Source organism: Bison bison, unplaced genomic scaffold, assembly GCF_000754665.1.
Source record: "Bison bison bison isolate TAMUID 2011002044 unplaced genomic scaffold, Bison_UMD1.0 scf7180017864053, whole genome shotgun sequence".
Taxonomy (NCBI): domain Eukaryota; kingdom Metazoa; phylum Chordata; class Mammalia; order Artiodactyla; family Bovidae; genus Bison; species Bison bison.
The window spans coordinates 642,919-655,231 of record NW_011494625.1 but is presented as its reverse complement, the minus strand read 5'-3'; the positions used below and the strand labels follow the sequence as shown (position 1 = coordinate 655,231).

The 12,313-nt window shown below is 50.9% G+C and overlaps 1 protein-coding gene across 2 annotated transcripts in view; it reads right to left on the bottom strand.

Annotated features, from left to right (window-relative positions):
* Positions 1-12,313, bottom strand: part of FARS2 (phenylalanyl-tRNA synthetase 2, mitochondrial) — a 302,230-nt gene that overhangs the window by 277,681 nt on the left and 12,236 nt on the right. The window contains exon 3 of one of the 2 annotated variants that reach the window (XM_010835831.1): positions 11,230-11,383. The exons of the other annotated variant lie outside the window; for it this stretch is intronic. The gene's annotated coding sequence lies outside the window, so the exon portion shown is untranslated. The remainder of the gene's footprint in view (positions 1-11,229; positions 11,384-12,313) is intronic. 2 annotated transcript variants of the gene reach the window in all.

The following is a 12,313-nucleotide window of genomic DNA, read 5'->3' as shown; positions in this document are numbered from 1 at the left end:
CCGGCTCCCGAACTTCCCAAACCTAACCTGGAGGCTGACAAGTCATGCTACCTCTCAGGACTTTAATTTCTTCTCTGAAAAATGGGGGTGAGGAGTACCCATTTCACAGTTTCTGTGAAAACTAGAAATAACGTAAGGTCACTGCGGAAGAGCTGGCACATAAGGACTGATGAAACTGCACGTGATTTCCACTGAACCACCCAGACATCCTGACATGGGTTACACAGAACAGTGCACAACGGGTTCGGAGCAAAGTCCCCTTTAAGACCAGGAACTACTGGTTGGCCCAAAAGTTGATCCCCCTTTATCCTTAAGATGTGAAACCCACAACATCTTACAGAAAAACGTGAACAAACTTTTTGGCCAGCACAATATATAGCAGGGTAGTACCAGGCCCTGAGAAGCAGCCAGTGTTCTCTGAAACTGGCCTGGACCCCTGTGGTATATGGACTTTCCAGGTGGTGCTAGTGGTAAGGAATTCGCCTGCCAATGTGGGGAGATGCAAGAGATGCGGCTTTGATCTGGGCCGGGAAGATTCCCTGAAGGAGGAAATGGCAACCCACTGCAGTATTCTTGCCTGGGAAATCCCATGGACAGAGGATCCTGGTGGGCTACAGTCCATGGGGTCACAAAGAGTCAGACACGACTGAGCGCCTAAAGCACCAAGCACCTGTGACCGGCAAATCGTAAGGGGCAGAGCAGGTGCATGGTGGGCTGGACGTGGGGGAAGCAGAGACATTTAAATGCTCCCAGAAGATGGGGAACACGGCTCTGGCTAACCTCTCATTCTGAGTATCTACGTACAAAGCACTTTAAAATGACAACTCAGCAGTCCAAAAAACACACTTTAAAAGGAGACATTAAAATGCAGACCGCCATGATTAATGCAACCAAACAATACAAGAGAAAAAATTAAATCTTTTATCCAAAGGCTACCTGAAAACTTCAGAGTTCCTAATAAATGATGGACCCCAAAATATTTGGCAATCTTTAATAAGATGATCAACCAACAGTACTGACCTAGTAATACTCACATTTGTACAGTCTTTTAGAAGTTACAAAGTACATATGTTCACATGCTCACATGTTGTAACTACTCAAATCTAACGATCCCGTCGGAGTTAATGAATGAAGATATCTCTGGGGAAGCCTGGAGGCATAGTCCAAAGAGGTCTGTTAATGAACATGAAATTTCTTTGATGCCACATGTTTCTGATTTTCTTCTAATCCACAATATCCTTGTACTTGTTGTAATCAGACCTACATATGATAAAACCTCCATAAAAATCCCTAAGCAGTGGGGTTCGGAGAGTGTTCTGGTGGCGAGCACACCGAGGTGCTGGGAGCGGGGAGGGGCCCCGCGCTCCCACCCGGCCCCCAAACCACGCATCCTCCTAGGTAGCTCTTCCTGAATTATATCTTTCACCATAAACCCGTAAACCCCCAAGTAAAGCACTGTCTGCATTCTGTGAGCCAATCTAGCACATTGTTGAACCTGAGGACGGCATTGTTGAAACCAAAGATTTCCACCTGGGTGGTGAGAGGTATAGATGGAGACCCAGATGGTGAGTGACTAGCATCTGAAGGAGGTGGGGGAGTCCGGTGGGACTTAGCCCTTTACCTACAGGGTTTAAGCTAACGCTGGGTAGTCAGTACAGAATTTAATTATAGGGCACCCAGCTGGTGTCTGGAAAATTTGAAAGGAAAAAAAAAATGCACTTGGTATCAAAAATGGTATGACCAAAAACAGCTCACAGGCACATCAATGATGGCAGGACAGCTGCTGCTGCTGCTACTGCTAAGTCACGTCAGTCGTGTCCGACTCTGTGCGAGCCCACAGATGACAGCCCACCAGGCTCGCCCATCCCTGGGATTCTCCAGACAAGAACACTGGAGTGGGTGCCATTGCCTTCTCCTGGGCAGGACAGCAATTGCAGCCAATTAAGAGACACAGGCGAGCTCTCCCAGGTGGTCCCAATTTTGAAGCATCAACGCTGGGAGAAACTGAACGAGGTGGAGAACGTGACTGATTTCGGAAATCAGCATGCTACAGAAACTTGCTGGCCGACCTCAGATTGTGAAAGTTAACTTCTACCAGCCTGTTTGTGAGTTGGCTGGCCAGGATGGCTCCATGCGGATGTTCATGACTTACGGAAGGAAAAGAAAAAGCGTTCCTTTTGACAACACATCAAGACCCCTGCTCTAAAGCCTGTGTTCGTTCTGTCCAGGATAAACATCCTTTCAGTCACCAGCGCGGCAACTTGGGCTTCCCCTGGGGTAAGTGCAAGCCCTCCGTGCGGTGAGTCACATCGCGGGGGCACCGAGCCCGCGAAGCGCCCCACTGATGGTCACAAGAAATAATGGAGCCGCACTGAGCAATCGTGGATGACGGTAACTCACATAGAGAAAGCACGCACATCTCCTGAGTCATCACAATACACTGGCAAGCGGCCAACACTCACCAGGTGTGCCCGAGAAGTCACATTTCCAGTCCCCCCGGGGCCGAGTGCTGTTGTCTCACCCGAGAATCACATTTCCAGTCCCCCCAAGGCCGAGTGCTGTTGTCTCACCTCTGCCAATCTGATGCTTAGAAATGCACGCTTTTATATTTATTTCACTGATTACTAGTGATGTTTATAACAGCTTCACATTTTTTTATTAAACTTCGGACTTCTTCCCTTGAACTTGAAATTCTTGACATTTTACTACCACAGTGATGACCATGTTAAAGGAACTCATCCAATATGTATACTGCATATATTAGAAATATCTGGTCATCTGCCTTTCATCTTTCTCATAGTGTTTAGTAAGAAAAATATTGTGGATTATTTGGAATATTTTATCAAAAAGCATAAGTCGTGATAGGCACCTTTGTAAACAACTGGACATTTGTTCTTTTTACTTCTAACCTGGAAATGTGCGCAAAATAGTTCTACCTGACACGGCTCTTTTAGAATCTGTTGTCTGAGCTGTAGGAAGGTAATGTGTCCCCCGACAGACCACCAGAAATGCTTGTGGCCCCTGATCTTCAGCAACGAAGTGATCCTCGTGTTTGCAGGGTGGACACTGCTCAACTTGGCCCCGGCCCAGGGGCAGGAAGAGCAGCTGGGCTCACAACAGTCCCCGCGAGTCCCCGCCCGCTGCTGGACGGCAGACCCATCAGGTGTACTCAGCATCAGGAAGCGAAATCAACAATGCGTCACGCCAGCAACTCCCCTAGCTTTGGTATAAAAGGCGGAAATAGGTTTGTTTTAGGGGCTCTGGCCCACAGTATGTCAGCAATTCCTCTCCCCTGGGACAGAGGGGAAAATTTAAAACACCCCCAGAGCTCCCAGCTTTCGGGGGGATGAGAGGTCCCAAAGGACTTGATATGTTACTAATCTATGAAGCAGCCAAGCCACACAGAAACATTCTTTATTAACAAAACTAAAAATGAATGTCATGAGACGTGGAAGCTGTTTTTGATAAATGCGCCAGTTTCTCAGCTCTGCGCCCGTGAGCTGCAGCGAAGACAAGGACTCAGGTGTTTGAAGCGCTGCTGACACGCCTTCCTGCAGCAGGATGGCTCGTCTCTCAACAGGGCTGTCTAAGGAGGCAGGGAAGGAACAAGGGGACTCCTGATGTGTTCCAGGTGGACAGCCTATCGATGCTCCTTCCACTGAGCCCGTAGCCTCAGCACACATCTTCCCAGCACTCTGGGGCCGCCAGCCAAGCCCGGAAAGGCAGGGGAAGGCTGCATTCCAGCCTTCGCTTCATCCAAGTGTTAGGGCCAACAGCCATGTTTTCTCCAAAACTCTCTGTACACAGTCAATCAGGCACCTATGATCTGGCTCCCGGAACGTGTGCTCTTCATACATTGGCAAATGGAAATTCATTTCACCAAAATTATACAAATGGCCTTTCACTAACATGTTCGAAAAACAAGAAACAGAAGAGCTGAGAAAGGGAAGAAAAGGCGGTGGAGAGGTGGGTGGGCCACCTTTGCACGTAACAGCAGAGTGGAACGGCGACACGCGCACTGATGGAAAGCCACAGTCTCTTCTTCCTTGCAGTCATCCCTGGAAAGAGTGGTGACTGACAGGTAAGGGACGAGAAGCGTGGAATGGATTATAAATTAATCGGTAGAGAGACTACATCCGAGGTAAAGGGCCTATGAGTTTCAAGCAGGTAAAGTACACACGCACTGTCCTCACTCTTTTCTGAACAGATTCTCAGCCCTCAAGAGCAGGACCTGCTGTCACTGCAGGACCGGGGGCAGGTGGCGAAAGTCCTCGGAGAGGCCAGCTTCCCGCCAGCTCCTCCCTAAGGCTCGGCAGTAATGAGCCCACCACCAAACCGGCATTCCGTGCTATCCTCCCAGGGAGCCAGCAAAAATCCTGGAAGGAATCCAGAGGAGAGCAGCTTTCCACCCTAAATATTCAAAACAGAGACTCACAGTAAAAAGTATATGACTTGTAAGTGTAACTTGCTACCTGTATAATCTGGAGCATAAGGGAAGCAGGAGGAAGTTTTTTGAGCATCTCTGAAATCAAAATGGAAAAGCAGCCCCATCTTTGTAGGGCTAAACCCTGGTATCCCTCGTGGGCAGAGCAGGGCAATTCCAAGATGGTATGAAGATAGGCTGAGTGCAACACCGTCCTGTCCACCAGAACTATATCAGCTCCAGGGATCCAGTGGGGCTTTAAAATAATAGAACTTAAAAGCGAAAACACACACACACACACAAAACTTTCTTCAGAGGGATAATATTACAGATTGGAGGGAAAGGTTCCAGAATTTTCACATCTTATGATGTGAATTTCCTCTACTCTTCTAGATTCTTCTGGCTGGTCTAGGAATTAAACTGACATGAAACAGATTAATAGGGGGAAAAACAAAGAGAATCAAAAGTTTGACAGCATGGAACACGCGAGAGACCCAAGAAAACTGAGTAACTGAACAAAATGGCCCAAGCCCGCCCCTGAAATGCCACTTTGAGCTAAAGACAAAGGAGGATGTTAGGGGCAGTGGTTTAGGATGTCAAAGGGGAGAAAGGCAATGGACATGGAGCTAGAAAAGCAAGTGTTTGGTGAATCAGCATTTGCTGAGCCAGGCACAGACCAAGGGACAGAGTGGACTCTAATCTCAGGCATTTTCTGCACCAGCTGGACCCTGGGACCTATCTATTAACATCCAAGCGCCTTTCTTGACTCCTACAGAACATCTGGAAAGCACGGAGTTGGTGCATCTGAAACCTTCCCAGCTCGAGTGTACCTTCTGGGTGGCCCAGGGAGGCAGTCGGAGTGAGCCATCTGCCTCCGCTGCCCTCGAGCTTCCCCCGGCCACTCTGCCCTTCTGGTGGACACGGGGCTGCTTCCACCATGCGCAGGGCTCTGGGCTCTGGGCTCCAAGCCCTCCCGCCAGGTACCCTCTGCTCCGTCAGGGCAGGGGGCGCCGAGGGTCTCTGCCCCTCCTTCCCTGCCTTCCCCTCCACCCCCTGGCCCACTCAATCCTCACCCTTCTCCGCCCCGCAACCTCCCCCCTCCCCAGGCTGGGTTCAGGGCTCAGCATCTATACCTGTCCGCACCATACACTGATTAACAATAAAGAGATGCTTCTGTATGACTTGCTGGGTTCTGGGCACATAATAAATACGTGTGAATGACTCTCCAACCAGTTACTGCCCCTGAAGGACAAGGGGCATACTCTATTCACCTTTCCAGCTCTCGCGCCATTCAAGCACTCGGTAGCTGCCCCACAAATATGTTGTTTAATAAATACTTCTTACCCGTATTTCCATACCCAGATCCTAACATTCCATCAGGGGTCAAAATACTAACGACTTGGATAAATGAACTTGCACATGAATAGAGGACTGGCCCAGGGGAGGGGCTGGTCCAGTTTAAGGTGGGTTTGCAGCAGACGGCAGGTGTTCAGCCCGAAGGCCTCGCTCCCCGTCTGCGCTCCAGCTCGTGAGGAGGGCAGGGGAGCCACCGCCCTCCTGTTGGGCCTGGATCAGGCTCCTCCTGAAGCTGGGGCTCTAGCCCTTGTGTGCTCCGGGCCTGTAGGGCACAGCCCCTCGGGCTGGACAGGGCTCTGTCCAGGCTCAGTGATTCCAGCACTCTGGACAGCTCCATTTTCCTCCAGGTGTCGGGGGGTGGAGTTTGGGATCAGGACCCTGTCCCGCGTGTGCAGAGGACTCGGGGGCCTGCAGACAAGCTGACTCACAAGGAGCTCTGAAGAGTGCTGCCCACGTGGCTGGTGGTCTCATCTCTCCCACGGCTGAACCGTCAAGAGACACAGGGTCTCCAACCAGAGCCCGGGGGGCTGCAGAGCCCGAGGTTTAGGGCACAAGCTCATGGGCCGGGGAAGGATGCAGCCATGGGTGGGTGGGCTGAGGGCGGGGGCTTCCCGTGGATGATGCAGCCCTCCAGTGGGGCTGTCCTGTGGCCCAGGAGCCCGGGTGGTCATCACTTGGTCAGGCTCAGGCCATCAGTGAGTCCTGGGCCATTCCCACATGCAGCCCGTGCACAGCACTGACCCAGTCTGCGGGCCCTTGTGGCTGGGGGGGGTCTCCTTTGGCTTTTGTTTGTCTGAGAAAGTGTATGTCCCTTCACGTTTGAGGGATATTTCACTGGATTCTAAGTTGAAGAGATCCCATGCACAGCACTGACCCAGTCTGCCGGCCCTTGTGGTTGGGGAGGGAGGTGTCTCCACGTAAGGTTCCAGTCCTTCCTAGGGGTCCCTCATGATTTCCTCTAACAAGCCTCTCACCTGGGTCCAGGGTCTGGAAGTGATCAGGCAGGTTTCCACTCTCTATGAAAAGGAAAAAAAGTCGGCTATTCCGCTCAGTATCTGCTCATGCAGCCCTTTGAAACCCAGTTCTCTGACCAACTAGCTGTGGCCTTGGGCAAGTAACATAACCTCTGTGAGTATGTAAACAAGGGGAATCGCTAAGATCCTTTCCCATAATGTAAGTCTTAGGTCTCTGATCCGATTGGGTTGTCGTCAGCGATTAGAAATACTGTAAAATCAACAGAGCATCGCGAGGAAAACGGACAACGCGGTTATGTGTGGCGGAACAGAGAACACAGCTGGAAGGAAAGAGGAACGAAGGCGCCCGGCCGGCCGCTGAGGGAGAATGCTGCCGAGGCCACAGTCGGCCGGCGCCACTGCCGAGGCCACAGTCGGCCGTCGCCGCTGCCACTGCCGAGGCCACAGTCAGCCGGCGCCGCTGCTGAGGCCGACGTCTGAGAGCAGGAGGCCCGGCTCCGGGCCCGAGGATGCCGCCCCCTGGTGGCCGCACACCAGGCCTGCCCGGCGGACAGCTCCTGGCGGGATCTGCCCGGGCCTCCTCCTCAGCGGCTGTGGTTCAGCGGCGGGGCGAGCATCGCCCCGACCAGGAGGAGTGTCTCCCGGGTGCCAGTCACGTCAAACAGCTTCAGGATACTGGGGTGATTCAAGGCCTCAGGCCCTGGAGGCTGGAGAAGCTCTGTGGACCGTTCATTTAACAGGAAAAGAATGAAGAAAAAAATTTTTAAGAAGAGTAAGAAAAAAAAATAGCAGAGGAGGAGAAAACCAACGCAAGTGCCGACTGTCCGCCTGGCGAGCTTGGCTTCTCACTGGGAGGACAGGACTGGGCCCCCCGAGCTCTTCACGCGTCTCCCTGTCAGTCTTTTGGTCCCTTACTGAGTTGTTTCGGTGGCTTTAAAGTCTTGCTTACAGCGTTCAAACCTTCAAGAATCTACGCATGTTTCCGGCGTGTCGCTTATGACCTGTTATCTGAACGTACTATTTACTCACAGGAAAACCACTCTCAGCACAGACCCCGCTTCAGAGACGCAGCTGATCCGTCGAGCCCCTCGCCCTCGATGAACCTGGGAGCAGCACGTCTGACCTCTGACAATCTCTCTGGCTGCTTCCACGAGTGATCTTTTCTCTACAAATAATGTCTAAGAGCAGGTGTCAGCCAACAGACACACGGCTCCGTCAGTCAGCTGCGGCGGCCAGCGGAGCTCTGGAGAGCCGCCGGCATCGCTTCCTGTGGGGAGGCCTCGCAGGACGACCGGCTGAGCCTCAGCAGCACACAATGCCTCCTGTCTCCCGCGACTCACTGCTGGCGCCACGTGAGGCGGCAGGAGGGAAACGACCTCCTGTAAATGAAGCAGGCTCCTGTCTGGCAGTTTTTTGTGGTCACCCACCTCTGAACATACATACACAACCAGCCCATCATGACAGTGTCGGGGATTCTGCTGCCCGCTGTTCCCCGATTCTCTGAAAACCAGTCTCCTCCTCAGAAATCAGGCAAACAAATTCACTTCAAAATAACAGCTCCATTTCAAAATCTATACTATTGTGTTAACGCCAACATACCGTGGTGCTTTGGGAAATGTGTTTTCTGGCTGCTTATGTCATTCTTCCCTTGAAAGACGGGGGAGAGGCATTCCTTCACTGCAAATTCTTCATGTGCAGATCTCACTATTTTTCAGATGTGGGTTCTCCTTTCCAGACTGTATTATGACCATTTCTCTTTGTTCCTTTTTCTTACTCAAGTGAATTTACCACTTCCCTCTATGATTTTGGCTTCAAAATTCATTTATTTACCTAGGTAAATCTATAGTGAATTTCATTACAGATAACTTATGACTTTAGAACCGTATTTATGGCCCCAGACCAAGACGTCACACACAGGATTAGACTCCACAGGCAGCTCTGCAGGCTCTGCGCGCAAGGAAAGACACGGGACAGCTTCACACAAAAGGTACAGCAAAGGGCAAAGGTCAGGCGGCACCTAAGTAAAGGTGAGAGCGTCCAGCGTTCCGTGGCAGGGAGGGGTCTTAACCCTTAATAACACCGCCGAAGACCCTCAATATTAGTTGATTAAATAATATCCAGGTGGGCTATTCCTTATCCCAAAAGATTGTTCTTGAAATCCGAGCCATGTGAACTAACTTTAACCACTCCACTGGTTGAAGTCCTTCAGTTCAGTTCAGTTCAGTCACTCAGTCGTGTCCGACTCTTTGCGATCCCATGGACCACAGCACGCCAAGCCTCCCTGTCCATCACCGACGCCCGGAGTCCACTCAAACTCATGTCCATTGAGTTGGTGATGCCATCCAACAATCTCATCCCCTGTCGTCCCCTTCTCCTCCTGTCTTCAGTCTCTCCCAGCATCAGGGTCTTTTCCAATGAGTCAGCTCTTTGCATCAGGTGGCCAAAGTATTGGAGTTTCAGCTTCAGCATCAGTCCTTCCAATGAAATTCAGGACTGATTTCCTTTAGGATGGACTGGCTGGATCTCCTTGCAGTTCAAGGGACTCGCAAGAGTCTTCTCCAACACCACAGTTCAAAAACATCAATTCTTCAGCGCTCAGCTTTCTGTATAGTCCAACTCTCACATCCACATGTGACTACTGGAAAAACCATACCTTGACGAGACGGACCTTTGCTGGCGAAGTAATGTCTCTGCTTTTTAATATGCTGTCTAGGTTGTCCTTCAGTGGCTCCTTAATACCAAAAACATTCTGTGGATAAAATCCATATGCCATGTATCATTATAAGGCTTGGAGGTGCCCAAGTTTTGCTACACACTGAGATCTGGGAAGCCTGACAACTCCCAACGCCCCAGCATACCCCACACCCATGGAGTCACAAGCCTGGCAGTGATAGTCACTCTGCAGGCACCACCACCCTCCCAACACACACACACACTCACACTCCCCACCCCAACCCCAGAACCCTCAAATCGGGGTTAGAGGCCAGCTTCCGAGCTTTCTGGCAGCTTGCAGCTCCCCCGTTACAACACAGGAGTCCCGTGCTGGGTCTGCTCTGGAGCTTCAGTTCCCCCACTAACCCAGGGCCACGGAAGCAGGGCCAACAAGGACAGACGTCACTGCCCAACACTGGCCCGCAGCACTCACAGCACTTGCAACACACTGGGCACCCGATTTCTCATTCAGGTCCAGGCCTGCTGTTGCTCAGTTGCTAAGTCATGTCCGACGCTATGACCCCATGGACCGCAGCATGCCGTTTCCTTGTTCTTCACTAACTCCCAGAGTTTGTTCAAACTCAAGTCCATCGCATCGGTGATGCCCTCCAACCACCTCATCCTCTGTCGTCCCCTTCTGCTCCTGCCCTCAATCTTCGCCAGCATCAGGGTCTTTTCCAGTGAGTCTCTGCATCAGGTGGCCAAAGTATTGGAGCTTCAGCATCAGTCCTTCTGATGAGTATACAGGGTTGATGGACTGGTTTGATCTCCTTGCTGCAGTCCAGGCTGGACCCCTTTAAAACTGATAAATCAACCATGGGCACTGTGCTCTTGAAAATCTTGAATGACAGCTTTTTAGGAAGTAACAGCCAAGAACAGGGAACAGGAAGAAGGAGCCCCTCACTTCTGACCCCATCCAGGGAATAACCCAATTTTTCAAAACCCTCCTCAGTGAGCACATCCCCAGCAGCTGCAGGCATGGGCCCAGTCTTTAAGCTCCGATTTCCCTTGGCTCTCCCTGCGGGGTCACTCTAATATTCTGCACCACTGCTAATGTCTTTTCTAAGCTGGCAGCATTGTCCTCAGACATCAAACAGTTAAGTCTTCAGGTGATAAAGACATCTCCCATCTGCTGCTTCCCAGAGCTGCTACGAAGTGTGAGGGAGAAGGCACCTAAAACGCACACAAACACTCCACAGAGAAAAGCTGTGAGACTCACTACAGATTAACAGGAAGCAAAGCCCAGAAGACACGCTTCTCAGCATCGTCATACTTTAACTTCTGGGCAGACGGACACTATGAGTGAAACTGCTGCGCTTCAACTCGAAAGGCACCTCTGGTAGGACGCGGCGCCACTCACAACCTGAACCGCTTCCGGAAGGCGGTCCCCAGTTGTCTGCTCATGTCTAAATTACCTACAGGCCTTAGACTCTGTACACGTGTAAGTGTTCATTGGCAGTCAAAGAGCTTTACATGCCGAAATTTGGTTTGTGGGTGAATATGTATGTATAATGCATAAAACCCAAAAACATTCACTAGAGCCAATAATGCAAGCAAAGTTATTTCTACTAACTTGCGCCCCCAAACAAATCCACAGTGGGTAAATCGCAGGAAGCCACATTGAAGAGATCACATCAACACGGATTAAAAATGCACCACACTGACACGAGCACGCAGTCTGCGGTGGGCGCTGGCCTCCTGTTCCTGCCAGCGGGACCCAAGCCCCGTGTCCCCATCACCAACAGACTCTAGGTTCTCACTCACCCTCCGCACCCAGCCTGAGAAAGAGGCTCACGGTCTTCTTCTTAGCTGGCTAAGCCACCACGGTCCAAAGCTGACAAAGTCTCAATCTTACAGAGTTTCCCGAATCTAAAGAGGATGGCATAGAAATTGGTGGCTCTGAGTTTAACACAACAACCTACGGATAAAGAAAACTCTGTATAAGTTATTTTTTCCCTTGGTAATGTTTATCAGGGTTGCATACATGTGCACATGTTTTAATACACAGAAGTTAAAAGGGAAAGAAAGCACTCTAGTCTCAAATACAGAAAACCCTGCTGTGTTAAAAACAGTAACGCTTGGGGTCAGCCAGCGCTATCTCACTGGGGGAGAAGCACAAGCCTCTCTCTGGTCCCCACGTTAACAGAACAAGCATACATCTCAGTCTGGGCCAATCAATGAAAGATTAAATTTCTGTAAAGGAAATTATACAGTAACAAGGAAAAACATATGTGATACATAAAAGAAAAAGGTAAAACTTTCATAAACAGTCTAATAAGAGCCACATACAAATTACACAGCAGAAAAGAATGAAAGGAAACTTTTTAATATTATGAGTGGTTGGCATTCAGATGGAAGGAACTTTGAATAAGTTTTCTCTCCTTTCAGTTTCTCCTTATTGTCAAAGTTTCAAGTTTCTATCATAGAAACAACTAATCCTGTTCAGACAGAGTAAAGAGGTGCTGACCTCCGCACGTCACAGCGAAACGCCCTGGGCAGGTCAGCCCCTCTCTCCTTTCTACTCTGAGCTGAGTACCCAGGTCAGCAGCTCCAGCCTGGAAGGGTGGTACTGGTCTCCAGGGCTGTGGACACAAACCGCCCTGAGCACAGGGCCGCGGGGGGTCTGCCCAGAGGACCCCGTGCTCTCCCGGTGAGGAAGGGGTGGACACACTGAGCCAGCGCCGCAGAGCTCGGCAGTCACACCCAGGGCGCCAAAGTTACAGGCACCGACGAGACGCTCTCCTGAAATGTAAACACCCACCAATCCCAAACCCAAGTCCCAGGAGCAGGACCACCCCGAGCCCGCCGGGTGAGCGTCACCCCTTTCAGGGGGCCTGGGGCCGCCGAG